Below are 21765 nucleotides of genomic sequence, written 5' to 3' on the forward strand. Positions count from 1 at the left end.
TAAATCCTGGGCCCAGCCCTGTACACCCTCCCCCCCATTTTTGAAGTAACTACATAATGTACATTATATAAAGAGTTGGGTCAGTCTCTGTGCACTTTAGGCGTATCCTGGCTAATCTGACTCAGACAAGAGTCCCTATGAAGCCATCAGCATTCTCACCTGAGTCAGGACAGCAGCCTACCCTATGTGGACAGTGGAATCTATGCTCTAGTCTGGCCTTTGGTGTATACTGGTCTGTTTATGGGCTTTCTGTATCCACACTTCGGCTAGCAACAACCCTCATATCTTATGCCCAGGTAGGGGGTAGACTTTAGTAGCTTTATGTGCTTTTTTTCTGGCTGCCCAACAACCTAGAATGAGCATCCTAATCTTTACTGGACAGCACAGAAACGATGACTGGGTAAGGACAAGTGGCGGAATAAACAACATTCACCTGAAACTCCAGGATCCAGACAGCTTAGCCAACGTATGCATTAGCAGGAAATGAAATCTATGTGCATATTGTATTTGTTTTGCCTGGTAACTTGTAGCTAGGCACTGGAGCAGACTCAGCCAATTAGTGGAATTCCCCAATCCAGGAGCAGTATAATGTTGTTATAATTACCATTAATCATTTCTATTTCGGTAGCATCCAAAGGCCTCAATTAGGATTAGGGCCCCACTGTGCGAGGCATTGTCACGCACAGGTGAAAAGATGTCCCTGCCCTAGAAAGCTTCTAAATCGGTGTGTCCACTTCATCACCATTGTCACAATGCCCGGTGGCCTCTCTGTGGCCCACAGCCCGCTGCTCTACCAGCTGAGCAAACCAGTGGCTCACCACCTGGCTAAGTCATATGGAGCTGTGCAAGGTTTGTACCTATCTTACTCTCTCCGATAGGTACCATATATATGTGTGTCCATATCACACCCCCATACAGACACCATGATCTATTTGAGTAAGGTTTCCAGCGCTGCACTTTTCCCTGACAGCCCACTATAAGGTTTGTTATTTATTCTCCCTGTAGCCAGAACCCCACACTACAGCGGTAATGGGAGAGCAACAGCGGCCCCTGTCCTTGCCTTCCAGCCATCCCGCCGGCAGGCCATAGCCTGTGGCACGAACCTCGCCAGAGATACAGTAGCCAAGACATCCGCCAGTCTGGCTCTGGCCTAGCCCTAAGCATGCCCCGCGAGAAAAAGCCACAAACACCCCAGGAGGCGGGGAGCCAGGAAGGCCACAGCCAGTTTCATCACCCATGGAAACCAGCTGCCTGAGGCACTGATCTCCCGTCTCCCACCCTTTGCAGGCAGAGATGCTGCCAGCTACCAGGAACGAGGAAATAGGTCCAAGGTATTTGGCCAGATCCTCTCCCCCAGCCCAACACAGCCCGTTTGCCCGCCCAGTGGCAGGTGCCGCCGCTGCCCTGGCAGGGAGCAGAGTGCATCGACTGGCCTGTGGGGACGGGCTGGCTAAGGCTGTCCTGCAACGCTGCTTGTTAGCTATGAGGGTGTGATAACATGGCAATGAAAGACCCGCGGCAGGGCCGCAGCTGGCTCGGGGCAGTTGACTCTGGCTTGTGGGGCTCGGGATCCGGGAGGCTGTAAAATGGCTGTGTCGCTGTCTGGGCTTGGGCCTGAAGCCCAGGCTCTGGGACCCTGCAAGGCAGGAGGGTTACAGGTTAGATCCTCCCACCTTGCAGGGTCCTAGAGTCCAGCCCGAGTCAGAACGTCTACACTGCAGTTAAACAGCCCCTTAGCCTGAGCCCCGCGAACCTGAGTCCGTAGGCATGGGCCAGACGCTGGTGTTTTCTTGCAGCGCAGACAGACCTTAGGAGGCCTCTGGTGGGGCTCTCCCTTGGTGGTATCTCCTGAAGACCTGCTGTCCCCAGCAGCCAGGCTGCTTCCTGCAGCTGCCTGACTGCTGCTCTCATAGGAGAGCTTTCAGTGGCCTCTTTGGATGCTACAGCAGGGGACAGAGCTTATTCCTGAATGAGGGTGAGGAGAGGGGGCTACGAGGGACTCCAAAAGCCCACATCATTAAAGAAAGAGAGAGACACCTCCTGCCCCGTACTGGGGCTACAACGTCCCATGGCCTGCAGGGTTTTCCCCCCCCACATCAGTGATACGCCAGCTCTTTGAACACAGTGACCGTTGTTTTTAACTACCCGACAGTATTAAAAACTTGGACCTGGCTTAGCCATTGAACGGAGACTATCGCTAACCCAGGACAGACAGCCTGTGCTGTACGCTCCTGAAGGCAAGGACTCTGTTCTTCATATGTATGGAAGGCACCGGGGATGGTGCTGTGAAAAAGCCCAGAAGGAGATAAAACGAACATGAAGAATGGGGGACGGGACTGTGGAATCCAATCACGGTCAAATCTGCAATCCTCAAGTTAAGCCTCTAAATCCAATATTTAGGTTCCTCCGTGAAAGTGGCATGATTTGAGAACTTCAGCGGGGGCTCTGTGTCCCTGAACATTGGGTCATTTTTATCTAGGAGGCTAAATATTGGATTTAGAGGCCTAACTTCAGGCACCCCGGTTACAAACGTTTGGCCCTTTACTTCAACAGGAGTCCTACAGAGGTGTCAGAGTAGGACTTGTCCCTTCATACATCATATATTCCCGGTCCAACTCCACACTCATATTAATCTGCCCTGCCCGTGACACACATCACTGAACATACAAGCAACCTCCATTCAAAATCGGAACAAAATTAGTACAGGAGATTGGCCAGAACAAACCAGGGATTTGCCAATCTTTAAATCCGCCAGAACACTTTGCAACAGAGGGCGCCTCTCTCAGACCCGCCTCATCTCCCATCACTTCCTCTGCTTGGGTCTCAGAATATTCCATTCTGTGGAGCACCAGCTAGCACTCCATGAATGGCTGGTGTTCCTCAGGCCTCAGGGTACAACTTATTTCTTATCCTTCCAAATGCATGGTTTTAATGGGCACAGAGGTTTAATGCACGTAAAATAAGATCTTTAAGGAAATCTGCTTATATCAGTCTTATGCTATGCAGTCCAAATTGCAACATTCCTTTGGTTATGTTGGGGCATTATTTGATTACAATATGCATCAGCCGTATCACATAGCATCTGAATTGCCATCTGTCTTACAAACACTGGAAGCATCCTTTACGTGGATCTTTGGGTAATGGGTTTCCACTGTCTACACAGTTTTTGTAAACAGGATATTAACAAATCGTAAATATCCTGCTGGAAATTTCATCAGCTGTGAATCTGCAGATTAGCTTAAACATGCTAGTTTGTGACTTGTCTCGATTTATTAAGAATCCGCTGGTAAAGTTGCACAATCATTGCTAACAATGACATCTGCCTCCAGTTTTACGTATTTCAGCATTTTAATTCATGAATTGGAAAGGTTACATCTCATGTGAGTCAGAGGGCCTTCACAATGGTGCATGGGGACTATAAATCATGGCTTTAGTAGTAAACAGGGTGACTATAAATCATGACTTTAGTAATTAGCTGAAGTAATACGTTATTGCTATCCTCATTTTTCAAGGGTTTGCACAGCTGTAGTGCATTTCTGATCATCTTCGACTACAGAAAACCATTTGAATCATGCTCGTGCCGAGCTCATTTTAGTACATCTTGCCCTGCGACTTTACTTGGAGATTATAAAGGTTCTCGTCCACACACATGTGAACATGAATTCCTATTAACTCATTGCCTTAGAAGAATTTGCTAAGACTTTTCTAAACCATTGATGAATGGGTGTTGATGGGGTGGATCACCATTTAGCGGCCCATAAACACAACATTCGTCTGCAATAAATTTGAAAATACTTTTTAGTAAAGGTGTCAGCACATTCCATTGTGTTACATCATCCAGTACCATGACATAACAGGTCATCATGACAAATGAGAGGTGAAACGTTTCTTTGGGACTGAATACCTAGTGTGGGTCCAATAAAAACTACCACCTCACCCGCCTTGTCTCTCTAATGCCGAGTGTATTAACGAATGTAAAACAGAACACAGTCAACCTGGATTTTTGGCAATTACTGAAAAGATTGGGTACTCCCCTGCATAGTTCCAGATGACGGGCAGTTTTTGCCTACATGCATGTGGAATCTCTAGTTTGGAAGGGAATACAAATGCTCTGATTGAAGAATAGTCGACCGAGAAGAATTAATCACACAAAGCTCTGCTACTCCTAATTCCCTTCTGCAGGGATCACGGTGAGTGTGTTAGCACTTGGTAGTTTGACAATACACTACTAGCTCAGAGGAAAATCACTAGATCCTAGGCAGCACGTGGCTTAGAGCCTCAATAAGCACTCGCAAACACGTTTAATGCCAACGGAGTCTTAAGTACAACCGGCAGAAAGAAAAGGGTGAAGAAACCCTGGAAATGCAAGAACAAATCTGCAGCCCCGTTGTCTTAAATGGGAGCTGGAGGTGCACATCTGTGCGCAGAATTTGGCCCAGGCAGCCAGGTGCAGTTGAAGTTACATAGAGCAAGTTCTTAACAAAACCCCTAGGGGAAAATGCCAGAGGCACATGTACTGGGCTAACCTGTCCCTTGGGGCTCCAGCCTTAAGCCCTCTCTCCCTTGGAGGGCGGACCAGGGCTTTACCCATATCCAGGGTCTAATTGGGGCCCCCTCTCCATTGTCTCCCCTCCAGCTTACTGTGCTAGTGGTCTCATGTGCTTCACTAGGGGTGACAGACCACACAATCTCCCACCGCAGGTACCCATACAGAGACACTTTACTAAGGTCCACAACTCCCGCCAGTCTGATCCTTCCCTGCCGCCCAGGCCACAGCCAAGGCTCTATTGCCCCAGTTCCTGCCCATGCTGAAGAGGGCCTAATTCACTGGCTTTGCCCTTTAAGGGAAACCTGGAGGACTGGCTCCTGCAAAAGGCCCCTCTGCAGGGGCTGTGTCTTTGCAGGGCCTCTGGTCTATTCCCCACCCTTGCAATCAGTTCTCGCTGCTCTGAGTGGGCCGCTCCCCATCTCTGCGGAGTCCTTCCTGCCCTGTTCCTTTATGTTCCGTCACGCACCATGCTGAAGGAGGCTGCTGGTCCTTCCAGCTCCACAGGCGGCCTGCAGTAGCCTCCTTTGGCTTCTGTCTGGCCCCTTTCTTTCCCCTTCCAGCTGCTGAACTGCTTATCTCCCCATCACCTCTCTTCCCTCCAGGGGCTTTTCCTACCAGTCCCCAGGGTGCTTCCCCCTGCCTCTCCGTTCCTTCCCCTCTCTATGGCACCTACCTGCAGTCACTGCTCTCTGCACAGCTCCACACTACAGCTGCCCTAGGCACTCATAACACTGTGGTGACGGGGCCATGTAAGTGCCTAGATAGACAGAGGCTTCTCCCTGGACACTGGTTGTTCTGGGCCCTATGGCACATGCCTCTGATGCTAGATAAGAGGGGAATGGGGAACTGATCCTGCCTGACACCTGTTTCTGTGCCCAAGAAGTGTGGCTTTCCTTGGAAGTAGCCTACACTGCATCGTAAACCCAGGTCTACAGGACCTGGGCTTATGGACACTGTTTCCAAACCCACATTTAAGCATCTGCATTGCATTGTAAAACTGGGTTTAGACGCCCTGGACCTGGGTCTCACAGACGTGCTAATGCATCCTTCCTGCACTACGCAGACCTTCTGACTTGGGTCTATGGCTTGAGCTGTGTCCGCACTGCAAAAAGACAGGGCCTGGACCAGAATCACAGCAGGACTCGGACTCTGACCCACGCTTCCCCCAGTGGGGGTTCTAGAACCCGGGTCCTAAGGTCCTAACCTGAATCAGACTAATTTGTGTGTGGACAGAACGGGGCTCTGTGCTCAAACCTGAATCAGGGCCTGGGCTTAGTGTGCAGTATAGCCCTACCTGTAAGGCCTTTGGAGGTGTCCTCCACCCACCTAATTCTCTACTGGCTTGGATCATCGACCTTTATGTCTCTGCTTCCCCCACCCCTGGAATGAAGTATGCTCTTTCGGGGCATTCAGCAGTGGCCATGGCCATTCTCTATGTGCAAGGAAATGCCTGGCAGCTCTCCTTAAGGTAAAGCCCCCCAGACACGCAGTCAGCCATAGGCATAGGTGGGAATTTTAGGAACAGCCCTTTTCCGGTGCTATTTTCACCTCAGAGCTACTAAAACATGGCGGCAGACCCCACGTGTGTTGAGCTGCTTTGGATACTAGCACTGGGTGAAAAATTAAAAGGAGCTGTTTGGCAAAATATCGGAGCTTTCAAAATTGGGTGCATTTCGAAGTGTTCAAAATAGACCCGTTTGGGCTTTTTTGTCACATTTTTAGTGTTGTTGTTTTTTTAAAAATATTGAAAATATTTTCTAAATGGTTACGGACCTTTTTGTTTGCTGAAAGTTTTCCTGTGATAATTTTTTCCCCTGATGTTTTCACTAAAAACATCAAAAGGCACATTTTGTGAAAAAAAATGGTTGTTGGCAGCCTTTCCCCCAAAAGAATCCCTACAAAAGAAGGCCATTTTTCAACTAAAAAAAAATCCCCAGTTTGAAACATTTCAGACAGTTCTAGTCTAGACCAGCACAGTGATATCAACTTTGAGTGGCTGGAGAGCCCCAGCCAGTGGAGTCCATGAGAGCCAGAAAGTCATCAGGACATTTCTTTGCATCGTGCTGTGAAACATCAATGGTAAGGTGACCAGATGTCCCGATTTTATAGGGACAGTCCTGATATTTGGGGCTTTGTCTTATATAGGTGCCTATTACCCCCCCACCTACGGCCCTATTTTCCAACCTTGCTGTCCGATCACCCTAATCAATGGTGACATTGCATCCCCAAGGTACCTCATCACCAGAGCGCCTTTGAGTCATAGAATATCAGGGTTGGAAGGGACCTCAGGAGGTCATCTAGTCCAACCCCTGGCTCAAAGCAGGACCCATCCCCAGATAGATTTTTGCCCCAGATCCCTAAATGGCCCCCTCAAGGATTGAACTCACAACCCTGGGTTTAGCAGGCCAATGCTCAAACCACTGAGCTATTCCTCCTCCCATCTCCATTGGTTCCTTTCAGTGCCATCTCTGTCTCACTCTCCTTTCAACTCCCCGCTGATGGGAGGGGGGGGGGTTGTTGCTCCTCTTCCTTTCCTTTCTCTTCCCCCCAGCTCTGCTTGCTCAGAGGATCGCCATGGCTCCTTTTCTCTGCACCATCAGGCCAGGTTTCTAGCGCTCCCAGATGTATCAGACCAGTGTGGGGATTGTGCTTCTGCGCAGCACTCTTCTCAGCCGGGGCAAGATCCAGACAGAGCAAGACAAACGCTGATCAGATCCAGGGTCTGCGAAAGTGTGATCCTGAAGGCCCATGCTGGGTGCAAGAGGTGTAGGCCGAGTACCATTCCATCGTGAAGGAGAACAGGAATGCATGCCACATTTTAAGCTTGTTTCCCAGGGCAACCCCAACAATGGAGTTGTCACCATAACGCTGGCCCCGCTGTTCTTTCCTTCCATTCTGACATAGGTCACATGGAAGGAGAGCAAAGATGGCTCCCCATATTCTCAGAGCCACAGGTGCTGACTTTCTATTTTTCTTGAGGCCCTGCCCCCACTTCACCCCTCCTCGAGGCCCCACCCTCGCTCCATCTCTTCCTGCCCCACCCCCTTCCCTATTGCCCCACCCTCTCTCCGCTCCGTCCTGCTCCACTCCCTCCCTTGAGGCCCCTTGCCTGCCCGGCCCTCGTTGCTCTCTGCCCTCCCCATAGCACCTCCTGCCAGCCGTCAAACAGCTGATTGGCAGCCCCGCCAAAAAGCTGTGGCTGGTGGGTGATAAGCAACCCCCTATTTTTTTTCCGTGCATGCTTGAGCCCTGGAGCACCACGGAGTTGGCGCCTATACTCAGAAAAAACTGAGGATACGCTTGACTCCTCATGTAAGTTAGAGCAGCCTCGGGGGGACCCTAACTTACAATCTAGCTGTCTACAGGCCCTGTGGGCATCGGAGACTGTGCATGCTCTGGCCACACCCTCTCTGCACCTCCTATGATGGAGGATGGGAATGGGGGTTGGTGTAGAGTCATTCCAGTAGTTCTGTACTGCCTGAGGAACTACCATAGGCAGGGGATACGTCTATGCTCTTGACGCTGCTGCTGCAGCACGACCGAAAGGCACAGTCCAGTGCCTCCAACAGTGATTCACTTTTCAAGGGAATAATTGTATCTTTTTCTTTCTCAGAACTTAGGTGAAAACACTGGTCAGACCCAAAGCATTAGGCTGGCACTAGTTTTGCTCTGGAGACGGCGTTGCATATTGGCCTTCTACACTCCGCAGGGCTTCACAGGGTGTATTTCCAGCTTACTTCTCAGATACAGCAGGAGGAAACTGTACCAGCGCACCCACTAGCGAGAGCCAAGGAACAACTTAACCAAACACCCTCAGGGAGCTATGTGAGGTATTTAAGACATAAAGGTTGCTTGCTTTTCCCTCACAAGGCAAAGCGACAGATAAACAAAGCTCTCTGTTCAAATAATGCTCCCAGGACTGACGCAAGCCGGCGAAAGAAAGGAAATCACGGCTTAAACTGCAGTCTTAATTAAGCACACTGCAGGGATGCGCACCCCAGCCGAAGGAATGCTTCCCACCAACCCAAAATGCTCAGCTCTGTTTGGGACTCGGCCTGTCAGTGGAAACACTGGGTCTATGCATGCGGCTCTGGATGTTGGCAAGAGGACTCCGGCGTTTCACACCAGCCTTCCAGCCAAGCAGGAGTTGCTGGATTTAGCCTCTCCAGCTCATGACCCAGGGGGCAGACAGTGCTCACTGTACATTGTGTGCCGACGGAGGGCGGGAGCAGTTTGGTTTACTGCTCTCACCAAAAGCCTCTATTAGTGAGGGTTGTGAAAGCTCCTCAGGCAAACAATAACCTAAAAGCACCCTATGACATTCCCACCCCTGGGAAACGCCCCCTGCAGTTTGGTAATGGTGGTGGTGACGGTGGGGAGTGATGTGAGTTGCAAAAGGTGCGAGCTGGGTGCTGCCCGTCTTTGCAGCTGCCTGTAATGCCCGGGGAGGAGGGTAACAGCAGTATGGTTTCAAAGGGAACATTGACTGCTTTCAGACAGTCTGCACCCAGCGCTGAGGGAGGTGTGGCAGGCAGGTCAGGGAGATTGTAGGGAGCCACTAAACCCAGGGTTTTCAAACTGGGGTATGCGAGCTCTCATCGGGAACGCATTTTATTTAGTCCGCCTTGGCAAGCTAATCACAGGTATTTTACGACCCAATCTCAGATGGCGGTACGTGGTAGACTACAGCCTAAAAAAGGGTGAAAACCAGTGCACTAAGCCACCCCGGCCTGCCCACAGTCCGCTGGGCTGGTGGAAGGGTCGAATAGGACCCGGAGCTGGGGGGTCAGCTGGCTCTCTTTGTAGCACCACACCAAAGGGCCTGGGGTGAAAGGTGCTATATAAGAGCTAGGGGTTATTATTATATGGCCCCCACTCCCATAGCAGTTGAGCTCCTCACACCCGTGAACGTATGTAGCTTCACACAGGGTGGGTAAAGGATTTTTTAAAATATAAAAGGAGCCCACTCTGCGTCACCAGCTACGCCTCTGTCCCGAAACGCTTGCAGAGGCTGCACCTTTGCACTCCCAGCAGAAGCAGCTACACTGACGCACAGCCGTCCGGGCCCACTAATCAGCAGTCGCCTCTAAAAGGCGTCCCCTATAAACGCACGGCCACAAGTTTCCCCCAAAACTTTCAGAGGCTGATTTTGACTGCCTGGCTCGCGAAGCTTTTCTGCTCAGTAGTGCTGCCCTTCGTTCCCCCAGAACATATAAATACGTTCACATTACAGTCGTTAGATGGACATCTGTGGAGTTTCTGAGTCCTGGGCTGGGCCAGAACAGCAACCAAGGGCTCGTGTTGGATTGGAACCAGCCTGACACGTGCATTGGATAACGTCTGCAATGCCAGGCTGTACTTTAGCAAGGTCTGTTCCATACATAAGTCTTTATCTGGCAACTTCTTGTGTGTGATTGCCATGGGGCGTAGCTAGAATACAGCAGCCTGTCCTCATGCTAGAAGTTACATGACGTAGGCTCTGATCCTGCAACTTTTATTTGGGGCGGGGTCTAAGAAAATGGTAACGGTCTCTGCAGGGTTTTCCCCCAGGTAATTGCGTTGAACAACCTTAATTCCACCTTAAAGTTTTCCCTTAGGAATTAAGGATAAAGTTGCAGGCCTGTTCTTATCTTTTCCTACTTTTTGAAATCAAAGTGTCAGCCTGAAATGGAAACATTTTTGAAGTTTTACCATTACTCAGCCATGGAAGACGAAAGGGGGCAATCGATATACAACTATATTATTCAGATGATATGAATTGCAGTAGTACATAGAGACCCCAAGATCAGGGTTCTACCCTGCTAGGCATTGCACACACACACACACACACACACACACACACACACACGATGATCCCAGCCCCAACATCCTGGCCCAACTTACAATAGTATAGTGTCCTAACTCGACCCCTTTGGACATCTGTACTGGATCCATTATGTGTTAGCCGAGCTTTGTATTGCGAATATGTATCCACAGCATTCTCCCCTAGAAACAAGCAGCCAATTTAGCATAGGCTGTGGAATGCATACTAAAATTAGACATTTTTATATGCCTATGGAATGCATTTACTACATTTGATTATGTATTTGCATGCCAATAACCCATAACACTAAAAGTCATCGGGCATAGCAGAAATTACGCATGTGTGGCAGCAGATCTTTTAATTGCCTTTTTATTATCCGTCTCGATTGGTTTCCCTTTTGTCAGTGACTATAACGTAAGGTGTATTGCTTCGGAGCATGGTTTGATACAGGAGTACAATAGCGTGGTGGTTTTTTAGGCTTACTGCAACAAGTTAATGTTTAACGGACAAACAAATCATTTTCCACTCCTATATGATAAGATGCTTTAGCAAGAGCTGAGGGGTCGATGTCATTTTAAAATGATTTATTATTTATTAAATGCTAGGGATACATATGGACTTTGGTCCATATTTTATTATTGTTCCACCTGCTTCGAAATGGAAACTGCAAGCACTTTGCTAGACGGGTTGAAACACAGTTTAGTTTCATGGCAGATACGGGTGTATGAGGTCACTTGTTGAGTTTCATTGGAGGGATGACGTGAAAAAAGGGTAAGGGCCACATTCTCAACTTAGCTCCATCCAAGTCAATGGGCCAGATCCTCAGCGGGTGTCAATGGAGCTAGGTCTATTTACATCACTAGAGCTATGCCAGCGGAAGACCTGGCTGTAAAATAACTGAATACGGAGAGAGACCTTTTACAGAGACAACAATATTCCCAGGATGAAGATAACCCCTTTGCCAAATTTCAAGTCTCTGCTCCAAAGCATGAAGGGGCTAGAGCGTTTCAACGTTACAACGGTCAGAATATTTTTTAACATAGACAAAATAACGTATCTTCCCTAATCTCGTTTTTGGAAACAGCTGAACTGTTTTTGCTGAAACTTTCCAAAACAATTCAGCCAAAGTCAGACACCCACCATGGAAAGTTTCAGCCCAAATGGTTCAAGTTTGGCAAAGTTATAAGAACTGACACCAGGGGTATAGAATGGAAAGCGTTAGGCAACCTTAACTACAGGCATCGCTGTCCGCTCTGCCTATAATGACAACTAGGGGGCAAAACAAAGAGTGCACACATATCTGAAAGGTGTAAACACCAAGGAGGCACAGTAATTATTTAGGGTGGTACATGGGTAACAGGACAGAATTAAGGAAGGGAGAACTTACAGGCTGACTAGCAGGAATACCACCCTGCCCATTTCTCCCGATGGAAGGGGAGGTTGAATGGACCAGCAGTGGGATAAACAGCCATGCAGAAGGGAGGGAGAGAGGGAACACACATGCCTGAGAATGCTGGGTCTGGGCCCTTCCTTCTATCTGTGTGGCAAGAGACCACGTTGGCTTAACCAGGAGATCTTCAGTGATCTGAAACTCAAAAAAGAGCCGTACAAAAAGTGGAAGCTAGGTCAAATTACAAAGGGGATATAAACAAATAAAATTATGTAAGGGCAAAATTAGAAAAGCAGAGGCATAAAATGAAAGTAAACTAGCTAGAGACATAAAGGGTAACAAGAAAACTTTAGAACTTTTACATTAGAAGCAAGAGGAAGACCAAGAACAGGGTAGGCCCACTACTCAATGGGGGTGGGGGGGAGGAAACAGTAACAGAAAATGTGGAAATGGCAGAAGGGCTAAATGACTTTGTTGTTTCAGTTTTCACCAAAAAGGTTAATGGCAATTGGACGTATAACATAGTGAATGCCAGAGAAAATGAGGTAGGATCAGAGACTAAAATAGGGAAAGAATAAGTTAAAAATTACTTAGACAAGTTAGATATCTTCAAGCCCCCAGGGCCTGATGAAATACATGGTAAAATATTGCAGGAGCTGACTGAAGAGATATCTGAGCCATTAGTAATTATCTTTGAAAAGTTATAGAAGATGGGAAACATTCTAGAGGCCTGGAAAAGGGCAAATATAGTGCCAATCTATAAAAAGGGAAATAAGGACAACCAGGGGAATTACAGACCAGTCAGCTTAACTCCAGTACTCGGAAAGATAATGGAGCAAATAATTAAGCAATCAATTTGCAAACACCTAGAAGATAATGAGGTGATAAGAAACCGTCAGCATGGATTTATCAAGAACAAATTGGGTCAAACCAACCTGATAGCTTTCTTTGACAGGCTAACAAGCCTTGTGGATGGGGGGAAGTGGTAGAGGTGGTATATCTTGACTTTAGTAAGGCTTTTGATACCGTCTTCCATGACCTTCGCATAAACAAACTAGATAAACGTCTAAACCTAGATAGAGCTACTATGAAATGGGTGCATAACTGGTTGAAAAACCATTCCCAGAGAGTAGTTATCAGTGGTTCACAGTCATGCTGGAAGGACATAACAGTGGGGTCCCGGAGGGATCAGTTCTGGGTCCGGTTCTGTTCAATATCTTCATCAATGATTTAGATAATGTTATAGAGAATACACCTATAAAGTTTGCAGACGATCCAAGTTGGGAGGGATTACAAGTGCTTTGGAGGATAGGATTAAAATTCAAAATGATTGGGACAAACTGGAGAAATGGTCTGAAGTAAATAGGATGAAATTCAATTAAGGACAAATGCAAAGTACTCCACTTAGGAAGGAACAATCAGTTGTACACATGGGAAATGACTGCCTAGGAAGGAGTACTGTGGAAAGGGATCTGGGTGTTATAGTGGATTTCAAGCTAAATATGAGTCAGCAGTGTAACACTGTTAGAAAAAAGCAAACATCATTCTGGGATGTATTAGCAGGAGTGTTGTAAGCAAGACACGAGAAGTAATTCTTCCGCTTTACTCCGCGCTGATTAGGCCTTAGCTGGAGTATTGTGTCCAGTTCTGGGTGCCACATTTCAGGAAAGATGTGGACAAATTGGAGAAAGTCCAGAGCAGAGCAACAAAAATGATTAATGGTCTCGAAAACATGACCTATGAGGGAAGATTGAAAACATTTGGTTTGTTTAGTCTGGAGAAGAGAAGACTGAGAGGGGGCATGATAACAGTTTTCAAATACATAAAAGGTTATTACCAGGAGGAGGGAATTCGATTGTTCTTGTTAGCCTCTGAGGATAGCACAAGAAGCAATGGGCTTAAATTGCAACATGGGGGATTTAGGTTGGACATTAGGAAAAACTTCCTAACTGTCAGGGTGGTTAAGCACTGGAATAAATTGCCTAAGGAGGTTGTGGAATCTCCATCATTGGAGGTTTTTCAGAGCAGGTTGGACAAACACCTCTCAGGGATGGTCTAGATAATACTTAGTCCTGCGAGGAGTTCAGGGGACTGGACTAGATGACCTCTCAAGGTCCCTTCCAGTCCTATGGTTGTATGATTGTATTTACTGAAAGTTAGGCTGAGATTTCACAAAGCACTTCATGCTAGCCTATCCCTGTTCCCATTGAAGTCAACAAGAGTTTTATTATTGCCTTCAGCAGGGCCGAGTTAGGCCAGTGTTGAGTGCTTGTGAAAATCTCAGCGTCACGTACAGTTTATTTTTAAAAAATTCTCAGTAAAGCAACAGAGGGTCCTGTGGCACCTTTTAAGACTAACAGAAGTATTGGGAGCATAAGCTTTCGTGGGTAAGAACCTTGAAGAAGTGACCAAATCCCACAAATACTTGGTTTTAAAAAAAGAAAGAAAAGAAAAGCTCAGACGAAAACCTTACAGAATGCCTAATGCCTGGCCTTCCATCCTGCAGCTCACCTGTGCTGAATACAAACCCTGAAGCATTGAAGAGTGATAGCATCAGAGCAACTGCCGTATATCTTAGCACGAGGACATAGGCTTCCCTCCGCTACGGTGAGCAGAGGAGTGTCACAGGCGATGGAAACTGGCCAGGGGGTCACTGAAGGGTGAAGCAGTAACACTATGGCATGTTCTGTCCTTCCTCCTCACCCTGCAGAAGCCTCTCTGCTCTTCATTCCACAGGGGTACGGCTCAGCTTTTGAGAAGGGCGTGCAGGGTTCAGGGCCAGGGTGAGGCTACTGTCTGCAGCATTGGCCCACTGCATAGCCATGGAGATTTCCTCAGAGGAAAAGTGGACCTGGTACATTTCCCTGTGCAGACAGACCTCTGCCCTTGGTGGGGATGCTTTGGAGCAGCCATAGAAGGATGGCTGTGGAAGTAGTCATGCTGCCATAGGAGATGGGAGCTCTAGAGCAGCAGGGGCTTTGCCCTGCTTCTCACTGCCATCCTGTGAGATCCATAGGATTTCTTTGAAGACCTCAGGACAGCGCCGTATTTGGAGAGTCACCTCCCTGACCTGTCTCACTCTCACCCTCTGAAATGATTACGGGGAAGTATGATGGAATTTGCTGGCTCCAGCACAGGTTTTCATGCATAGGGAAGCATTCGGCCCACAGCCTCAATGGAGAACATTTTTGTGACTCTAATCTTGATGGAAAAGCAGATAGAGACGGAGGAAAGAATTTAGGGGGTTTTATTGAAGAGCCTGCGGGAAAAGAACCATTCGGCTTACGTACTTTCAGAAATGCCTGTGTGTGAAAGTATTGAGTGTGTGACTAGGAAAAAAGTCAAGAAAGGTACTAATGAGGCAGCGGGAAGGAGGCCAGGTGAGCAACAGAAATCCCTGTTTTCAGCATCTTTAGACATCCTGCTTTCCTTGTGGCTGTATTTTCTGTCTGCTGGTCCATTCCAACAATCCAAGACAACTGAATGGGGGGTTGTGATGAAGGCTCGGTGGACTACTCAGCTGTGACTCGTGCAAGTGTATTTGTGGCACTGTTGTAGCCGGATATCGGGGAGACAAAGTTGATGAGATAATATCTTTTATTGGACCAACTTCTGCTGGTGAAAGAGACAAGCTCTCGGGCGACACAGAGCTCTTCTTCAGGAACAGCTTTGACTGGAAACCAGGGAGCAATCACATTTTAGCCTGTGTTTATCTGTGATACGTGCACAGGAAATTGCCCACGTAATATCCAAAGCGTGAGTGGAAGAAGCAAGCAACAAGCAGTGCCTTAAAAATGGGTAACTTCTGGTGTGAGTGGGAATTGGGACCAAATCCAGCTGGTCTTCCTCCAGCCAGCTCTTTGGTGATGATGCGAGCACACCACCACAAACAAACCTCAAAGCGAGGGGGGCAGGCAACTGTTTCTCCTTTTAAAAATAACCCAGAAACCATAAACATACTGCTGGATTGTTGAGACACCTGCGTAGTAGAGGCCAGCCTCGCAGCTGATGGAAATCTGCCCAGATCTCATTGACTTCAATGGAGCTACGTCAATTGACACCAAGTGAGGAGCTGTCTCTTGAATTTTTATTCTGTCCCTAAGTGCTCAGTGTTGCTCTCATTGACTTCAATGGTACCAGAGCAATCCTTGAGTGAGTATGTGGAAGGCTCGTTAAGAACAGCGCACTTCAGCCAGCAGCCCAGACGCAGCTAATCGCACTCAACTGGATACTTAGTATGTTCAGTGGTTAGAACATAAGAACGGCCATACTAGGTCTGACCAAAGGTCCATCTAGCCCAGTATCCTGTCTTTCAATGCCAGGTGCCCCAGAGGGAATGAACAGAACAGGTAATCATCAAGTGATCCATCCCGTCGCCCATTCCCAGCTTCTGGCAAACAGAGGCTAGGGGCACCATCCCTGCCCATCCTGGCTAATAGCCACTGATGGACCTTATCCTTCATGAACTTATCTAGTTCTTTTTTGAACTCTGTTATACTCTTGGCCTTCACAACATCCTCTGGCAAGGAGATCCATTGGTTGACTATGCGTTGTGTAAAGAAATACTTCTTTTTGTTTGTTTTAAACCGGCTGCCTAGTTCTTGTGTTATGAGGAGTAAATAACACTTCCTTATTTACTTTCTGCACACCAGTCATGATTTTATAGACCTGTATCATATCCCCCCTTAGTCGTCTCTTTTCCATGCTGAAAAGTCCTAGTCTTTTTAATCTCTCCTCATATCTTTCAAATCTTTACAATTTTGCTTAAGAACCATGACTGCAAATCTGATGGTAACATTTATTAATGGAAACCAATTATAAAGGTTTTAACAGCCACCCCTGTACCAGTGACAGCCATTACACATCCTAGATTTTGCTCTTATTTCTGCATAAGGATCTGACCCTGATTTCAATGGAAGGATCAGGCCCATGGTAAACAAATACCATCCTGCCTGCCAAGCTGGGACGTTAGACTCAGTTATTTTCCTTGTTGGGTGGGAAATAGTGGAACAGAAACCTGGATACTTGCCAGATCCTCCGCTGGTGAAAATAAACACATCTCTGCTGACTGTAATGGAACTACACCTATGTACAACTTCAGGGGATCTGGACCAATATGTATCCCAGTCCTGTTCACCTAGACAAAGCCAGTGAAAAGACCTCAAAACCTCACAGAGACAATTCCCCTTTGAGAGCTCCAGTTAGAACACCTGCACGGGTGCCTTTACCAACAGTCTCTCTCTCTCCCTCGGCCTGGCTGCGTCTACACTAAAAGTTGTCAGTGATTCTCCCACTGGTGCAGCTAGAGCAAACAGGGCATAGATGTTTTTAACCACTGAGTCACACGAGCCTGCTCAGAGCAGGGTCTAGATGGCTGGGTTGTGACAAGGCATTGTACCCTGACACTGTCTCCATCAGCTAACACCATAGGCAGAGCCGTACCAGCGACAGACAAGAGTGGTGAATTTCTGAAGGACACACAAACGCAGACAAGGCCTTGGCAGCTTGCTTCCAGCACTATGTCCCTGGGTGTCCTGATAGCCGCCCTCAAACGCATACGCAGACCCAGAAATTCACAAAGACGTCAACAAAATGCATGTCCCGTTGTCCAGCTCCCCAGGCGTGTGATTTAGGGATAACAGTCCCTCACCTCGTCTCCGCTCATCCAGCCCCACTTGGAGTTTGGCTGGTGCCCGTTCTGCCTTGCTTACAAAGGGGGGCCCCATTCACACAAGTGGATCCTCCCTGCTGCATAAAGCTGCAGGAGCTACCTGATTAGACCTCTCTCCCATCTACTGGTTGCCTAGCTACCATTAAGCTTTGCACTATTAACCCCTGGGAGGGGCCCTGGAAGGTGTGTCATATCCAAATCTTCTGCTGCCCCATATTAGGCAGCTCAAGAATTCAATAAAATGCAGCTCATTATTGTCTTGCCATAACAATAGGAGACAAATACACTCTCTTATCTCTAGGTAGTTCCATTTAAATACTTCACCATAACGTAATTAGCTTTGCCTGGGTTAGTCATACACGTCTAGGAAGCAGCGTCCTTCCTCTTCTTAATTATTGCAGCCCTGGCTGCTATATTTTTCTACATTTCCTAGCTAGCTAGATTCATCTTTCCACAGCCTCCTAGAATATGAATTATTTGGACTGATTTCTGTTTCTTTTAAAAACGGTGCTAAACGGCGCTTCTGCCACATGGTGCTCTGCGAAGGAGAAAGGTGCAGAACTCCCTATCCAGGGGCCAGCAGTTATCTGGCTCCAGTTCTGGGGAGTGGAAAGGCTGGACAGCTAACACAACCAGCAGTGATAGCTACTCCAGAGGGGGAATTTCTAGGCAGATCTGCGGTCCTACTTGAACTGCACATTGGATAGCTGTGCTCGTGTGTTGGACACAGGTGTAGCAAGGCAGCCTTCCCTGCATTCTCCTTGCCTCTAAATATACCTTTCAAAAGCAGAATACTTACAGGCACTGCTGCCCCTCTATCCCCCGCATTGGTCAGCTTTGCAAGGGCCATATCTGAGCCCTTCGTCTCTCGATATTGTACTAACCTAGTGAGCTTTGCTGAGTACTGATAAATTATTTCAGTCCTTAAGCACTAAATTCTGCCCTTTGATACTGCATCATGGCCGATCCAACACCCGTTGAACTTAATGGAAAGACTCCCATTGATTTTAAATGGGTGTTGGGCGGGGCTCCTAAACCCCAATTCAGTAAAGCACTTAGGCACACGCTTAAGTTTAAGCACATCCTGAAATCCAACTGAATTCAACAGGATTTAAACACATGCTTAGCTTTAAGCATGTCCTTAAGGGCTTCCATTAATCAGGGTTGAATTACATAAGACATTTGAACTCCAGAAGTTGAGCTATTCTGGAGTGCTATGTATCACCAAGCAAAGGCGGACGCTTCTTTGTAAAAGGGAGAAGGCACTGGAAGATGAACAGGTTTCTAACTTTAAAATCATGTGCTTAATTTCCTTTGAACTTGAAAAGAAAAGAAAAGAAATCCACCCTTGAGAGACAGACATTTCTGGCCAAAAGAAGGGGGCTTTGTGTGTATCGAAGTTAAAGGAAGTCAAAAATCACATTTGATAATCTACGAACAGTTAAACTTGCAACCTATTATGAAGCCAAAGCAGATAATTGTGAACATCTTGTATGATCTCTTGTAGAATACAAGGCATAGGACTTTCCTGAATTAATTTCTATTTGAACTAGAACGTGTAGTTTAGAAAAACATCTAATACAGAGATGTTTGGTCTATAATATCACTGCATGTCTCAGCATCCAGCACAAAAGACTAAAGATCCCATGACAAACCACTGTGACACTAAAGTAGAAATTCAGATTTGCTTTAAACACACAGGGTGAAAGACATCCACCTGTTTTGTGACCCTTTTGTGTTTGCTCCCCAGGAACCTCTGAGTTTTGCTGGAATCAATGTTTGCCGAAATCAAATTTGAACATCACATGTGTCAGTATTTGTGCTGGAAGTGCTTATATGCTCATCTAATCAGGGAACAGAAAATACTATTGGACTTCTCTGACCAGTCATGACTAAGACACGCGGCTTGACCTTTAAATATCAAGTATTAAATGTGCACAGTGAACTATTCGCAATTCACGCATTGAGCAAAAGAAGGGAAAAAAAGATGAATAGATATGAATAATGAACAAACATGAGGAAATCACAATCTGTTTGAGAACATTCATCAGATAAATTTATCACCAAGTCTTAATTGCGAAAATTGTTGTGAACCTCAACGTTTAAGTATTGGCCTGAAGCAAAACCTCAGATCTGGACATCTCTGAACTTTGTGTGGGTTAGGAATTCAACTGTGAATCCACATGAGAATTCCACAGATGGCCCAATCTCTATAATGGGGCAAACAAAAACCTCAGATGGAACCCCCCTGGAATCTGGAGCAGTAAGACACATCTAAACCCACTCTCTAAGCCCGCCTCTAATTCTTATGAAGGATGGGCATTTAAAATAGTCCGTATTCCAATTTGTGTTTGAGATTCTTAACCAACAAACGCAATGAATGAGTCTCACAAGCTAAACCGCCAGGGCCCCAGTCTCGCAATGAGAACAATGGTGTCCACATGGAATTGATTGCAGGCTTGGGACCGTAATGCTTTGGGAGAAAGGGGAAAGGGGTAGAGTGAAATGAACTAGAAGGACAAGAGAAGGATAAATCCCAGGTCTCTTGAAGCCTTTCATACTCGAAATACCTGCCATTTGACATCCTTTCTGTGACTTTGTTTATCAACTTACTTGCAGTCCCAAGAAGGCAGCAACTATCACAAGAATGCTGAGAATTTTGTTTTCGCCTCTTTTAAGAAAATGCCCTCACTGGACACTTCAAATTCCTGTTTGTCCTGCCAAGACCTCCACAATGCTCATGGGGGTGAGCTGCAACATTGGTGATCAGGGGGTGTAGGACCAGATTTATTTTGCCTTTCTTTTCAGGCCCTTACACTACCCTGATCTCTCCCACAGTAGCTAATAAAAGAGCAGAGCCTTAACGCTGCATTATGCCCTGGACTGGACGGCAGGAGGCCTGTATTCTGGTCCTAACTCTGCCATTGTGTAACTCTGATCATGTTACTTCCCCTCTCTGTGTGTCTGTTCCCCCCCATCCTTCGTCCATCTTGTCTACTGAGACGGTAAGCGCTTTGGGCGTACAGCACCTAGCACGAGGGGACCTCGGTCGTGATTGGGGCATCTAGGGGCTGCCGTAATCGTCATTCTGCTGGGTGCATCTCTCCTGCAGAATGCACTCAGCGTTCAACCATGCTGACAACCCGGAGATGGCAGCCTCCTCCCTGTGACTCAGGGAGTATTCCAGCTCCTCCAGGTTCATGCAAATAGGCCTTGCTCACATTGAATTCAGAGAGAGTAGAATCCGGTCCACAAAGTAGTCATAGGACAAAATTTTATTGCTGCCATGGTAATTAATGACTGTTTACACTGAACTCTTAATGAGCAATCCCTTTTTAAACCTGGGTTGGGAAGGAGTCCCAAATGATTTACTTAGTACAATAGGGACCTCTACAGGTGTCTCCCTCTTGATATCAACAAGGACAATAACATGCTGGGAGTGGGATGTGACCAAACAGACAAACGCAACCGCCAAAACGAGACGCTGTGAACACAGGGGACAGATGAAGTTCAGAGCTCTCAGATCCGTATCAGCCTTGCAGAGCATAGGACTGTATGTGTACTGCATACTGGTCATGTTACTAACCTGTGCATAAACAGCGAGGAGTCCGGTGGCACCTTAAAGACTAATAGATTTATTTGGGCATAAGCTTTCATGGGTTAAAAACCCACTTCTTCAGATGCATAGAGTGAAAATTACAGATACAGGCATGAATATACTGGCACATGAAGAGAAGGGAGTTACCTCACAAGTGGAGAACCAGTGATGACAAGGCCAATTCAGTCAGGGTGGATGTGGTCCACTCCCAATAATTGATGAGGAGGTGTCAATACCAAGAGAGGGAAAATTGCTTTTGTCATGAGCCAGCCACTCCCAGTCTGTATTCAAGCCCAAATTAATGGTGTTAAGTTTGCAAATGAATTGCAGCTCTTCAGTTTCTCTTTGAAGTCTGTGTTTGAAGTTTTTTTTGTTGAAGGATGGCTACTTTTAAATCTGTTATTGAATGTCCAGGGCGATTGAAGTATTCTCCTACTGGCTTTTGTATGTTACCATTCCTGATGTCTGATTTGTGTCCATTTATCCTTTTACGTAGAGACTGGCCAATGTACATGGCAGAGGGGCATTGCTGGCACATGATGGCATATATCACATTAGTAGATGTGCAGGTGAATAAGCCCGATGGTCTGGCTGGTGTGGTTGGGTCCTATAATGGGGTTGCTAGAGTAGATATGGGGACAGAGAAGGCAACGGGGTTTGTTACAGGGACTGGTACCTGGGTTAGTGTTTCTGTTGTGTGGTGTGTAGTTGCTGGTGAGTATTTGCTTCAGATTGGGGGCTGTCTGTAAGTGAG

Source organism: Chrysemys picta, chromosome 5 (assembly GCF_011386835.1).
Source record: "Chrysemys picta bellii isolate R12L10 chromosome 5, ASM1138683v2, whole genome shotgun sequence".
Taxonomy (NCBI): domain Eukaryota; kingdom Metazoa; phylum Chordata; order Testudines; family Emydidae; genus Chrysemys; species Chrysemys picta.